Source organism: Canis lupus, chromosome 33 (assembly GCF_048164855.1).
Source record: "Canis lupus baileyi chromosome 33, mCanLup2.hap1, whole genome shotgun sequence".
NCBI lineage: Eukaryota > Metazoa > Chordata > Mammalia > Carnivora > Canidae > Canis > Canis lupus.
The window spans coordinates 907,100-920,720 of record NC_132870.1 but is presented as its reverse complement, the minus strand read 5'-3'; the positions used below and the strand labels follow the sequence as shown (position 1 = coordinate 920,720).

Genomic DNA, 13,621 nt, shown 5'->3' with positions numbered 1-13,621 from the left:
ATGATAGACATAGAGAGAGAGAGAGAGGCAGAGACACAGGCAGAGGGAGAAGCAGGCTCCATGCACCGGGAGCCCGACGTGGGATTCGATCCCGGGTCTCCAGGATTGTGCCCTGGGCCAAAGGCAGGCGCCAAACCGCTGCGCCACCCAGGGATCCCTAAAACTATATTTTTAAAACTATTTCCCTGACAGAAGCGGTGCCTTTACAGAAAAGGTCCAAGTACAGCTGGGAAAGTCTGGGACAGTCACCTTGGGCTTTTGCACCCAACCAGATTTGCCTTCAGTCTCTGAGCCTTCAAAGCACTTATTTCACTTGATCTTCATCTGTATTGGTGCAGGCTCTTCAATCAGGAAAGCTTATAGTAGAGCCAGGATTCCAAATCCAGGCAGCCTGACACCAACATTCATGCTCTCAACACTCTTTAAGTTTAGACACCAAAACAAAAGGGACTTGAATTTTGGAGAGATTAAAGAACATTTTAATTAACTGTCCCAAACCAGCAGAAACCTGTCAGGCTGGCTATTCAGGCTTAATTAAGTCGCTTTATAGTTATCACAAGAATTTTAAAAGAGCTTTGAATCAAAATGACTTTCTTGTTTGCTCAAGAAATTCGCTTTTCTAAAAGACATGAAGAGCCTCACAAAGATTAATATTACTTTAACAAATAGAGAGGAAACCTGTAGATGAAAACAAGGAAAAGTCATCTCAGATGCAAGCAGCTGACACTGCTTTTATGAGGAACGTTAGTCTCTTAAAGGATATAGAAACAGCAGAAAAGTCTCAAAAGACCCAGATTCCACCAGAGGTGGTTTCTCTTGAGACTCCTTACTGGACGTCAGTAGAAGAATACACTCACAAATGAGAACAATGTCATTTAGGAAGAGCACCTATTCTATCAAGATTGAAAATGAAAATAAAACAAAATACCATTCACAATGAGGCAGTGATAACTTCCTCCCACACTTTTTCAAAAATACCTGTTTAGTACAGCTGAATAGTAAGACATATGCAGGTTGCTTCAGGAACCTTAGGAATCAAATATGTTCATATTGTACCATTCCCAATGACAGTGAAGATAGAATCTGCTGACAAGTCTCAGCTTATCACTTTGAGGCCTACTACTACTTTGAGATCATGCAATTGCTTTCTATCAAACCCATGGAAGAGTTTGTTAGGAGCTAATATTGAAAGGTGAACTGTTTATTAAATAAATCGCTATAAACAAATAAATAATAAATAGGAACAACTATTTCCCTAAAGTGAATTTTATCTTAATTTTTACTATTTAAATCAACCACAAGACAATTTTAAAGAAAGACTAACATTTCCCAGAATGAAATAATGATGGGCCATCCTTTGAAATTATTCATTTAAACAAATTCCAGTGGCCTATTGTATATAAATGAAAACTGCTTACACATAATACACACATAAAGATTTTAACTATTGTTTAATTGAATTTATAATTTAGCATGTTTATTTTTTATAATTTAGCATTTTTAAAGAAAGATTTTAAAGTTGTTTCACTGTGTACATTTAAGCATTTCGGTGTGACAGCTTTTAAGGGAGGCGTAGAAACAACTTGTCTTATCTGAGTGAGGTTTCTTGACTTTTGTGAAGTCTGAGAGCACTAGCAAGTTTTGTCTCTCCTTGTAAACCTACACTCTGTTCTTTTTTTTTTTTTTAAGATTTTATTTATTTATTCATGAGAAACACAGAGAGAGAGGCAGAGACACAGGCAGAGGGAGAAGAGAAGCAGGCTCCATGCAGGAAGCTCGATGAGGGACTCGATCCCGGGACCCCAGGATCACAACCTGAGCCAAAGGCAGATGCTCAACCACTGAGCCACCCAGGCACCCTAACCTACTTTCTGTTCTATTCAGAGTACTTCAGAATGGTAATAACATTTATGGAGCACATACAGTGGCAGGCACTTTATATATTTTTATCTCATTTAATCCTTAAAACATTTCCATGAAGTTAAACACTACTTATTATTTCCATTTTATAGATGAAGAAACAGACACACAGAGGTGAAATGATTTCCTTAAGGTCACACACCTACTAAGTAAGTGAAGCAGGATTTAAAAAGAAATGGGCTCCAGAACCCACTGACAATGGGAAATCTTTTCACAGCCCTCTGCTCCCCGAAAGCAGCTGAGATACCTCGTGGCCATCCTGTGTCCCAGCTAACCACAAAGGGCTCACTGCCCAGCAGAGATGAGATCTGTCTTCACCTTCCCTCAGGACTCTTGTTTACCCGTCTCCACAGGTACCCTCCTTTTTTTTCTTTGAGACATTCAGTCCTCCTTCATGAGTGAGCATTTTTCCCATTGCAATAGTTGGGATAAAATACATCTTTAATTGCCCAGAGCATTTTCACACCAGACACTTAGCCACCTATAGTCAAGGTTACCAATACTTGAGAAAAAAAATCCAACCTGGAAGTTCCTAAACTGTTTTCAGCTAATGTCTCTTTCGGTGGAGTAGCCCACATACATTTTACCCATCCTCTCATAAGCATTTCCGAAATTTTTACCACAGGGAGAGAAGGTAGATTCCTGAGAGTATCTGAAGTAAATTCAGTTCATGGGAAAAAAAGACTCTTAAAGCTGATTTGACAGATTTGAAGTTTTTATTTTTATTTTATTTTTATTTTATTTTTTATTTTTATTTTTTTAGATTTGAGGTTTTTAAAATAGGACTTCTTTCTCTCAATCAATTAATCCTTCCCTTTGCCACTCCCTGCCTCCCTTCCTTCATCTCTCAAAATGTCATGAAATGTGAATGTTCTCAATAGAAGGCTTTAGCAAAATCCTCCACTGGCATTTATGAGCATCAGCTATATACCACTGTACTACTTTCTAGGGTAAAGAAACAAGTAAAACCCACGGTTTGCTCTCACAGAGGTCACACAGAATTAAAGCTCCAATCTAGTTGTAGTCTACCTGAGAGCTCTCTATACATGATTGCTTATTTATTTTTTTAAACATTTTTTTAAAGATTTTATTTATTTATTCATAGAAACACAGAGAGAGAATGAGAGGCAGAGACACAGGCAGAGGGAGAAGCAGGCTCCATGCAGGGAGCCCGATGTGGGACTGGATCCAGGGTCTCCAGGATCACGCCCTGGGCTGCAGGTGGTGCTAAACCGCTGCCACCAGGGCTGCCCGTGATTGCTTATTTAAAGCACATTGGATGAAGACAGCTGTGGAGAAAGTGCCCTAGAACAATGATATCAAGTACAGAAATGGTCATGACAAAAAAGCTTCCTGCTCCCACCTTAGTCAAAGGTTTGACATTTAGTTGTCAACAAATATTAAGAACCTGCTGTGTTCCAGGAACTCTTCCAAGTACTGCAGAAACAATCTCATGGTTGAATCTCTCTGTGCCTTGGTTTCTCCATTTGTATACAATGTCACAATAAAAAGTTCTGTCTTCTTTTGCATGATACTTGCTTTCAATTTCCAGGAGGGAAAACTTAGAGGACATAGAGTAAAAAGTTCTGTCTCATTCTCATAGGTTCACCATGTCTGATATGATTTGGTGTCCAAGACTTGACTTCCTTTTCTCAAGATCCAGAGAAAAACTTTCTTTTTGCTTGTAATATTACCATAGGTGGCAAACAAGACATAATAATTTTGCAGTGTTCTTTGGGGCAATTTTAATAAACCTTAGTTAAAATAAATTTGAGAAATATCTGGAAGAAGGGAGCATATATTGGTAAGGTCATTAATGGGAGTAGTTATGTCATCAACAATAACTATCTAGGTTTCTGTCGGTGTCTCTCCTTTATTACAGAAGTCATGGTCCACTTACAGGACATCTGTCATTTCTCAGCAAGGGTTTTACCTTCATCCAGCATTTTTATGATCATGATTGTTGCCATATTGCTTTGCAATCTTACTTAAATTAGCAATGAGTTATTGTTGTCAGAAGCTGTGTCTGCTTCTTACAAGGCAATTATTGAGAGAAGACAGCTGAGATGGAGGGCGAGTGCCCACACCTGGGGCAAGCATGCCTCAGGCACGGGGATCCTACAGGTTGGCTCCCTCCCTGGGCTGCCTCGCCCCTGTCTGCAGCCATCTGCTTTCTCCCCAGCTCACCTGCTGTTCCTTCCCTTGGATTCCAGTCCTGCCTCTAAGGGTGTTTAGTCAAATTAACCTCTGGGAAGGGTAGGTGCAGCTCTAAGGTACTGGGGGAAGAGCGACCGTGGTAAGGGTAAATACCAATGGAGAAAAAAATGAATGTTCCCCAGCATAGCAATGGAAGGGGACTCTTCCCTGCAGAGGGCTTACTGTAGACAACTTGTAATAGCAAATTCTTCTCTGTATCTTTGAGATGGATGGACATCTTCTTCAAAGCAAAATAAGTGTTTTGCCATCTTTACAATCCGGGAATGTTTTTCTTAAGGCCCTGGGCACCATCTCTTTGATATGTAATCAAGAAAGATAGCATTCCTCTCACCCAGTTTCAGGTGGGATGGTAGGAGCAGGTGCCTGGCTCTAAGCTATACAACCACTACCTGTCCTAAAGATACAGGACAGGTAGTGGTCTTATTTTTCCTTTAGGTGAAGGCAACTGTTAACAGATAACCACTCCATTGCCAAAAGAATTTAGGATGTACTATGTGTGACCAGTGATGCTGTCAAGTCCTCTCATGTGAGAACTAGTCATTGTTCATCTTGAGGACCTGTCCAGAATAGGTTAAATCCACCTGGGTATATAAAAGGATGGATTTTTTTCTGTCTTTGCCATCTCTTTAGCTGATGGCCTGTGATGCATGTCGTATTCTGACTTAATGATTATTCAATTAATTAAACTATTTTCTTTCTCTGCTCCTTTGTGGGGAAGTTTCCTTGGTTGGTAGATTTCATTGTTAATGACATTCCCCCAACATCAGCAGAACCTGAGAAGACAAGGCATGGTTGAGTTATGTATCCCTGGAGTCAGGGCCAGTCGTCATCCCAAGATCAAGCCTGAATGCTTCAGGAAGTGCTGATCTTCAGTGGTCCGGAAAGACCCTGGGCGTGCAGAGTAGGCCGGGAACACTGTCTTTAAATGCACATGACAGGGTGGGGGCGGGGGCGAGGGGGAACATGCCGGGGTGGTGGCAAGTGTGAAGAACAATTCTAAGGTTCATCAAAGGAAGACTATCAAAAGCAAGGTCATGACCCAGCCTTGAAGGACTATGGTCTAACCTTGTGCCTCTTAACCTTTAACATGCCCATAGATGAGATAGTTCTGGTTCAAATGCAAATTCTGGTTCAGTTGGTACAGACTGGGGCCTGAGCTTCTCTATATCTAACAAGCTCTTCCAGATGGTTCTGATGCTGCCTGTTCTGGGATCTCACTTTGAGTAACAAGAAATCAGAGAAAAAGAGTGAAGGGTATGGCAAGGAGGAAGATGAGACAGGAAAGAGATCTGAACTGGGAACTGGGGAAGCCAGCTGAAAGGCCACAGGAGGAAACCACAGGGCCTTGGGGCAATTAGAAACCGATGCCTAGTCTTTCCCAGAGGGCCCCAGGGCTGGAACACTCTCTGCTCTGAGTCTGGACTGATGATTCTAATTCTGGTTCATATAGGATTCTGCTGTCTTCTAACAGGACCCAGCCCATTTCTGATGAATTCTCCCCCAAATTTGACTTCTGGCACAGTAGAACCAGATAAGGGGCAGGTTACCGAGCCATTCCCAGAATGCAAATTACCTAAAACTGGAAATGTACCAAGATGGAAAGAATTTTGTTTACTGAAACCCCTTTTCAGGCAAAGCACTATATGTGTTATGGGAACACTTGGACAAGCCACTTTAGGTTGGAGATGAGACCCCCAAAGACCAGGTTGGAGTTAAAAAAAATTGCTTCCAAGGAGGTTGGTTTCACTAACAACTATGGGATTTTTTTCTTAATATTGAATGCATATGCAAATATGGTCCTAGAGCTGGATATAGAAAGAGGCTGACCTCTGCCACCAGTCCCCACAAAGCCTTATATTCGATCTTGAACAAATCTGTAAAATCGTGGTTTTGAAGGGGTGCAAAATTATTGTGAGTCTGAGGCATCTACATGTCCAAGTCTGATCCTACCAGACAGCCCTCACACTTAGAGGGTCCACTTCCCTGCATCAGCCTTCACCTGGAACCTCCTACTTGCCTTTCTCCTGAGCTTCAGTTTGGAATTCTTCCTGACTGAAACCCAAACCAACTTCTCAGCTAAGGCTTTTGTCTTCCGTGATGGAAATATCCATGAACAAGTGGGGTTGCTTCCCCTGTCCAGCCCTTCAAAAAATTATTAATATCTGTAACGCCCTTGAAACAGAGCCTGCTATATAGCAGGTAATATTTAACTTTTGATAAGATAGAATAAATAGAGAATTTTTAAAAAAGATTTTATATTTAAATAAACTCTACACCCTACATGGGGCTCAAACTCACACGTCTGAGATAAAGAGTCACATGTTCTTCCAACTGAGCCAGCCAGTCACCAGGAGTAAATGGAGACTTTGAGAAGCTTCCAACATTAGCAAGAAAAGGACCTGTAGACCTCCTAGAGAATCTGGTGATCACACAGGACCTGAGAGGCCCCAACAAGACAGACCTGGAGTTGGGGGCAGGTGAGAAGGGAAAAAAACTGTGATAAGAGAGATGATCCCTGGAGTTTTGTGATGTGAATGCTGTCTGGAAAAACAGGAGACTCAATTTAAAAAGTGAAAATTTGCACCATCAAATATTAAGATTTTATTTCAGGCAAAATATTGGGCCCGCTCAGCCTCTGGAAGTTTTATGTAGAACTCTGCATTGTATTTGGCTGGAACTCTCACTTTTTTACAAACTACTTTAGGGGTGCCTGGTGGCTCAGTTGGTTAAGCAGCTGACTTCAGCTCAGGTCATGATTTCAGCATTCTGGGATCTGGAATTGAACCCTGTATTGGGCCCCCGGCTCAATGGGGAGTCTACTTCTCCCTCTCCCTCTGCCTCTCTCCTGGCTTGTTCTCTCTGTCTCTCTTACTCAATTAAATAAATAAAATCTTTAAAAGAAAAATAAATAAATAAATAAATAAATAAATAAATAAATAAAATATAACCACTTTTTTTGAAGTGTGACATTAAAAAGCTGTACATATATAATACATACAACTTGATGAGTTTGGAGATAAGTATATCCCCATCCATGTTGTCTCAAATGTTAAGATTTTTTTCTTTTTTTAAGGCTGAACAATATAATATTCATTGTGTGACTATAACACATTTCTCTATCCATTCAGGCATTGATGGATATTTAGATTGTTTTTTATGCCTTGGCTATTGTGAATGATGCTGCAATGCACATGGGAGTGCATGTATCTCTTCGAAATCCTAATTCCAATTCTTTTGAATATATACCTAGAGATGGGAATCCTGGACCATACAATAGTTCTATTTTATTTTTTGAGGAGCCTCCATACTGTTTTCCACAGTGACTGTACCAATTTACATCCCCACTAACAGTGCGCAAGGGTTCCCTTTTCTTCACATCCTCACCAACACTTGTTTTTCTGTTTTTTTTTTTTTATACTAGCCAAGGACCCTCGTTCTTATTTTTTAATTAATTAATTTAGTTAGTTAGTTAGTTATTAGAAAAAGAGAGAGGGGAGGGAGAGGTAGAAGGAGAGAGAGAATCTTAAGCAGACTCCATGTCCACTTCACATCTACTCCACTGGACACACAGCTTGATACTGGGCTTGATCCCACAACCCTGAGATTACAACCTGAGCCGAAATCAAGAGTCAGACGCTTAACTGCTGAGCCACCCAGGCACCCCAGGCCCTCATTCTTAAATGTGCAGTTTCTTTTTTTGGTTTCACAAATAGATATTACTGTGCCAAATAGTTCCATCAGGGTTGTCATCTATTGTTAAAGAGTTTGGAACTAATTCCATAATATCACCTGGCATAAGTTTAAGAATAAATTTTGGGGCCACTGTGCCTGGGTGGCTCAGTGGTTGAGTGTCTGACTTTGGCTCAAGTTGTGATCCCAGGATCCTGGGATTGGGCTCCCTATGGGGAGCCTGCTTCTCTCTCTCCCAAGTGTGTCTCATGAATAAATAAATAAAATCTAAAAAAAAAAAAAAAAAAAAAGAATAAGTTTTAGTGGTGAAAAAAAGAACTCACAACACCAGGGTCAAGGCAGGTAGACAGTGTGCGGGTTCTGTTTTGGAGAAGAAAGCTTTTCACCACTACTCCTTCTTTCTCTACCCCCACCCAGTCCCCTCACCACCAGAATAAATTTCCCTTTCTGCAGAACAAGTGTGAGGAAGAGGCCTTGTTTGTAAGGGAGTTGCATGATGCCAGGCATTCTAGGTTTAGGGTTCTGTGTGTGTGTGTGTGTGTGTGTGTGTGTGTGTCCCTCTTTTTAAAGTTTTATTATTAATTAATCTCTACACTCAATGTGGGGCTCAAACTCCCAACCCCAAGATCAAGAGTAGCATGCTTTACTGACTGAGCCAGCCAGGCACCCTAGGGTTTTGGCTCTTTGTAGGTGCTGATTAGCAGTGCCAGCTGCCCTGTACCCGGGGACCTTGGGGCCTGTGGGAAACGCCATCTCCTATGAGGAGATAAGGAGAGTTGAGAGGAGGGGCAGCCCGGGTGGCTCAGTGGTTTAGCGCTGCCTTCAGCCCAGGGATTGAGTCCTGGGTCGGGCTCTCTGCGTGGAGCCTGCTTCTCCCTCTGCCTGTGTCTCTGCCTTTCTCTCTCTATGTGTCTCTCATGAATAAATCAAATCTTTTAAAAAAATAAAAATGAACTTGACACCTGCGAACCTTGCACACACATATGTGCTTAAGGAGGCATGTACAGCTTTGTCTGCTGCAGCATTGCCTGTACTTTAGGGGGAAAAAAAAAGAATGTACTTATAACTTGTTATCCCTTTTATCTTCTCCCTGGGGAAAAAAAGTGCTAGAACTTTCTAGAATTGTTTTACCATCACTGAATTTTCAAAAGATCTTATTTCAGGAGATATTATTGCTCAAATCAAATGGTACATGAGAAGGAAAAAGAAAAAACCCTTGGGAGTATTTGATATCTATACATCTCTTTCTCCCATCATATATTCTCCCATCTTCTTATAAAATTCCAATATGATTTGTATTTTTTTACTGAAGTGCAATTCACAGGACATAAAAGTAACCATTTTAAAGGGCACAATTCAATGACCTCAGTATAATCACATTGTTATTCGATAACCATCTGTCTCTTGTTCCAAAACTTCATCATCTTCCCCCAGAATATCCTGTGCCCCTCAAGTGGTCACTCCTTACTGTTTCCTGCCCCTGCCCCTGACAGTTACCAATCTCTTTTCTATCTCTATGGATTGACTTATTCTGGATATTTCACATAAAGGAATTGTACAATATATGACCTTTGTATTTCTCTTCTTTTACTTAGCATACCATTTTCAAGATTCATCCATGTTGTAGCATGCATCAGTACCTCATTCCTTTCTGGGGCTGAATAATATTCCACCGTATTTATATAACACATTTTATTTATCCGTTCATCAACTAAGACATTTAGGTTGCTTTGCCCTTTGGCTATTGTGAATAGTATTGCTATGAATATTTATGTGCAAATATTTATTTGAGTACGTGTTTCAATCCTTTTCAGTATAAATTAGGAGTGGAATTTCTAGAACATATGGTAAGGCTATGTTTAACTTTTGCAAAAAGCATTATTGGTGGGTACCAATGTCTCCTCTGGCTTGATTAGAAATGTAGGAAAACAGTGCTGCTCAAGATAGATTGCAATGCAGTCGAAGCAATCCCTGGTCATGAATATTCTAAAAATATTTTTCACTGAGGCTAAAAAGAGAGAGTTCGTTATTGATCAAGGAATGGAAATGTCTCTAAACCAATAGTTGTAAAGTTAACCAAATAATCTTTTTTGGCATTGTATTCACACAGGAGGCTTCCGGGTAATAATTTCAAAGAGGTTCAGGGAATGTGGCACTAGTAAGAGGTGAGGGACAGGTCTTATTTTTACCCTTTCCAGAATCTAGCACCTTGACCTCCACTGCCAGCCGTTTCCACAGCCCCGTCTCCAGTTCAGCCAGTCACTTCCTTTCTACCTTTCAGGGTCCTCGACAGGCAGAAGTTCCCTCTGCACTCTCCACCGGCCCCTCGTCCCCATCCCCGTCCCCTACCTCCACCCAGAGATAGATATTGAGTAAACTTGATTTCTTCATTTAAAACAACCTCTACCCATGAACTAAATCATAAAATAATAACGGTAAGCACCCGGGTTGCTTATTTAGCCCTGATATTTTATAATACGCCACACTGAGTCTAACGGTATGTAAACACGACTCAAGGGGCACCTGGCTGGCTCAGTCAGTTGGGCATCCGGCTCTTGGTTTCTGCTGGGGTCATGATTTCAGGGTCCTGGGATGGAGCCCCAGGTCAGGATCTGTGCTCCATGGGGAGTCTGCTTGAGCATTGCTACTCTCCCTCTGCCCCATCCCTGTGTGTGGGCGCACTCTCTCCTCTCAAATAAATAAATAAATAAATACATTTTTAAAAAAAGATTTAAAACAAATAAACACAACAGACTTTATTTGCTTCTAGAAAGTACCATCAAACTACCTCAAGTGAGAGCAGATTAGAATACATTTCACAACAAGGCATACATTGGACACTGTATTTTCAGCTACCTTGAGGCTGAGGGGAACCTGCAGCTCATTCCTGGCTTGCCATTCCGGTCCAACATCAAGTCCAGGCAGCAGAAATATTCTCTCTGTCAAATAGCTAATGCCAACTCCACTGCCCTTCCTAGTTGCCCATGTCACTGACAATGTTCGTACTATCACAGCTTTCCTCTCCTCTCCTCTCCTCTCCTCTCTCTCTCCTCTCCTCTCCTCTCCTCTCCTCTCCTCTCCTCTCCTCTCCTCTCCTCTCCTCTCCTCTCCTCTCCTCTCCTTTTCTTTCTTTCTTTCTTTCTTTCTTTCTTTCTTTCTTTCTTTCTTTCTTTCTCTCTCTCTCTTCTCTCTTTCTTTCTTTCTTCTTCTTTCTCTCTCAATCGTCACTGCCTTCCTTTTGCTCTCAGAACACCCGAGGCTAGAAGTCCTAACCCAGGAGGAGTTAAGTGGCTAAGACCCTGGCTTAAATGTCTGAGGGACTTGGGTTTCAGCACTAGCTTTGCTTCTTACAGCTCATGTGACTTTGAACTACTTTATCGACCTCTCCGTGCTTCAGTGTCCTTTTTAAAATTGAGATATAGGGACGCTGGGTAGCTCAGCGGTTGAGTGCCTGCCTCCGGCTCAGGTCGTGATCCTGGGGTCCTGGGATCAAGTCCCACATCGGGCTCCCTGTAGGGAGCCTGCTCCTCCCTCTGCCTGTGTCTCTGTCTCCCTCTCTGTGTCTCTCATGAATAAATAAATAAAATCTTCTAAATAAATAAATAAATAAATAAAATTGAGATATACTATTTACTTTATAGGGCATTGTGAGTATGCACATGAAGTAATGCAGGTCCAGTGTCTAGCACACCGCTTAGCACATGTACAAGCAGCAGATGATATTGCTGACATATTAACCATTTCTTGCCCATTATTTCTTTTCTCCTCCTTGCTCCTCTGTCTCCTCATGCTCCCCACCACCACCGCCACTGCACACACACACACATTCTGTCAAAAGAGGAGATGCCTGTGGCTTCACTGAGGGAAGAGAACTAAGCAAATAGATTGTAGCTTCCCAGTTGTGACATTTCGAAAACACTGCATTCTTAGAGGAGCAGGAAAAGAAATATGGGTTTGGAGAGGGGGATTCTTATTTCTGCACAACCCCAAGCTGAATAAAAACCAAAACCAGGGATCCCTGGGTGGCGCGGCGGTTTGGCGCCTGCTTTTGGCCCAGGGCGCGATCCTGGAGACCCTGGATCGAGTCCCACGTCGGGCTCCCGGTGCATGGAGCCTGCTTCTCCCTCTGCCTGTGTCTCTGTCTGTCTCTCTCTCTCTGTGTGACTATCATAAATAAATAAAAAATTAAAAAAACAAACAAACAAAACAAAACAAGGTTCCTGGTGGGAAGAGGTAGCAGAAGGGCCCATGGACAGCTTCACAGATTCCTTCTGCTCTGGCATGCTCAGAGCAGGTGGTACAAATGATGAAGAAGCTCTAGTCCAGCGGGCTGTAACTTGTCTCATGAAGAAATTCTGGAAGTATTAGAAATTTGGGGTGACTGGTAAGATCAGAAGAAGGGAGGCAGAACTTTTTTCTTATGAATCATTCATTGCTCAGGGTTAAGGATACTCCACAGACATTTAGAAAAAACAAATATCAAATCACTAGAGTATAGATTGACTTCGAATAACGGTAAGAAAACCAAGAAATCTCTGGGAGTCAGGCCTACACAACGTAAGGAAGGCCTAGGGCCATTTCCATTCCTTTTTTAGGCTTCCAGAATATTAAATAATTAATAAATGACAAAAAATGGTGTTTCCTTTATCTATCATGACCTAACAAACTGCCCCCAAACTGAGTAGCTTAACACACAACCATTTATTTGCTCACTATGGTGCAGTTGGGATAGGACTCTGCAGAGACAGCTTGTCATCTCTGTTCCATGTAGCATATGGCTGTATTCATCGGGAGGTTTAGATGGGCTATGACATCCCTCATGGCCTCTCATTCTTCAGAGTCTCTCTCCAGGTGGCCTCTCATCACCCAGTAGTCTAATCCATGCTTCCACCATGGGAGTTGGATTGCAAGAAGGTAAAGGAAGGGGCTGCCAGGCCTTTTAAAGCCTAGATTGGGAATTGGTATGCTGTCCTCAGTTCTATCCCATTCTATGGGTTGAAGCATGTCACAAAGCGAGCCTGGACTTAAGAGGTAGAGAATAAACTCCACCATGGATTCCAGGGGCAGCAGGAGTCTACAAAGGGTTGTTGACAGTCATGTTTGGAGATTGTCTATCATTCCTGTAAAAGTTGTAGTGTTCTTTCTTTCTCTCTCCCTTTCTTTCTTTCTTTCTTTCTTTCTTTCTTTCTTTCTTTCTTTCTTTCTTTCTTTTTCTTTCTAAGATTGTGTTTAAATTTTTTTTTAATTTATTTATGATAGTCACAGAGAGAGAGAGAGAGAGAGAGGCAGAGACATAGGCAGAGGAAGAAGCAGGCTCCATGCACCGGGAGCCCGACGTGGGATTCGATCCAGGGTCTCCAGGATCGCGCCCTGGGCCAAAGGCAGGCGCCAAACCGCTGCGCCACCCAGGGATCCCTAAGATTGTGTTTATTTATTTGAAAGAGAACATGAGCAGGGAGAAGGGTGGAAGGAGAGGGAGAAGCAGGCTCCCCATTGAGCAGGGAGCCCAATGTGGGGCTCCATCCCAGGACCCTGAGATCATGACCTGAGCCAAAGGTGGATGCTAACTGACTGAGCCACCGAGGTGCTTTATTTTTTAAAAGGATTTTATTTATTTAGTTTTTCTCTTCCTGAGTCTTGACTGTGAGATTTGCAGCAGGCGCCAACAGTCATTCATTCATAAGGGCACTTGTTCTTCTCAAGTTCCTATTCTTCTGATTTTAGGTATAGAAAGGTAACTAGGAAGATTCCTGATTGTCTCCCTGCCAGGGCATCAGTCTCCCCATCTAACTAG

At 42.0% G+C, this 13,621-nt stretch overlaps 1 pseudogene; it reads left to right on the top strand.

Moving 5' to 3' along the window:
• Window positions 1–585: 585 nt before the first annotated feature.
• LOC140623546 (centrosomal protein 15 pseudogene) lies at window positions 586–986 on the top strand (annotated as a pseudogene).
• The last annotated feature ends 12,635 nt before the right edge of the window (window positions 987–13,621 follow it).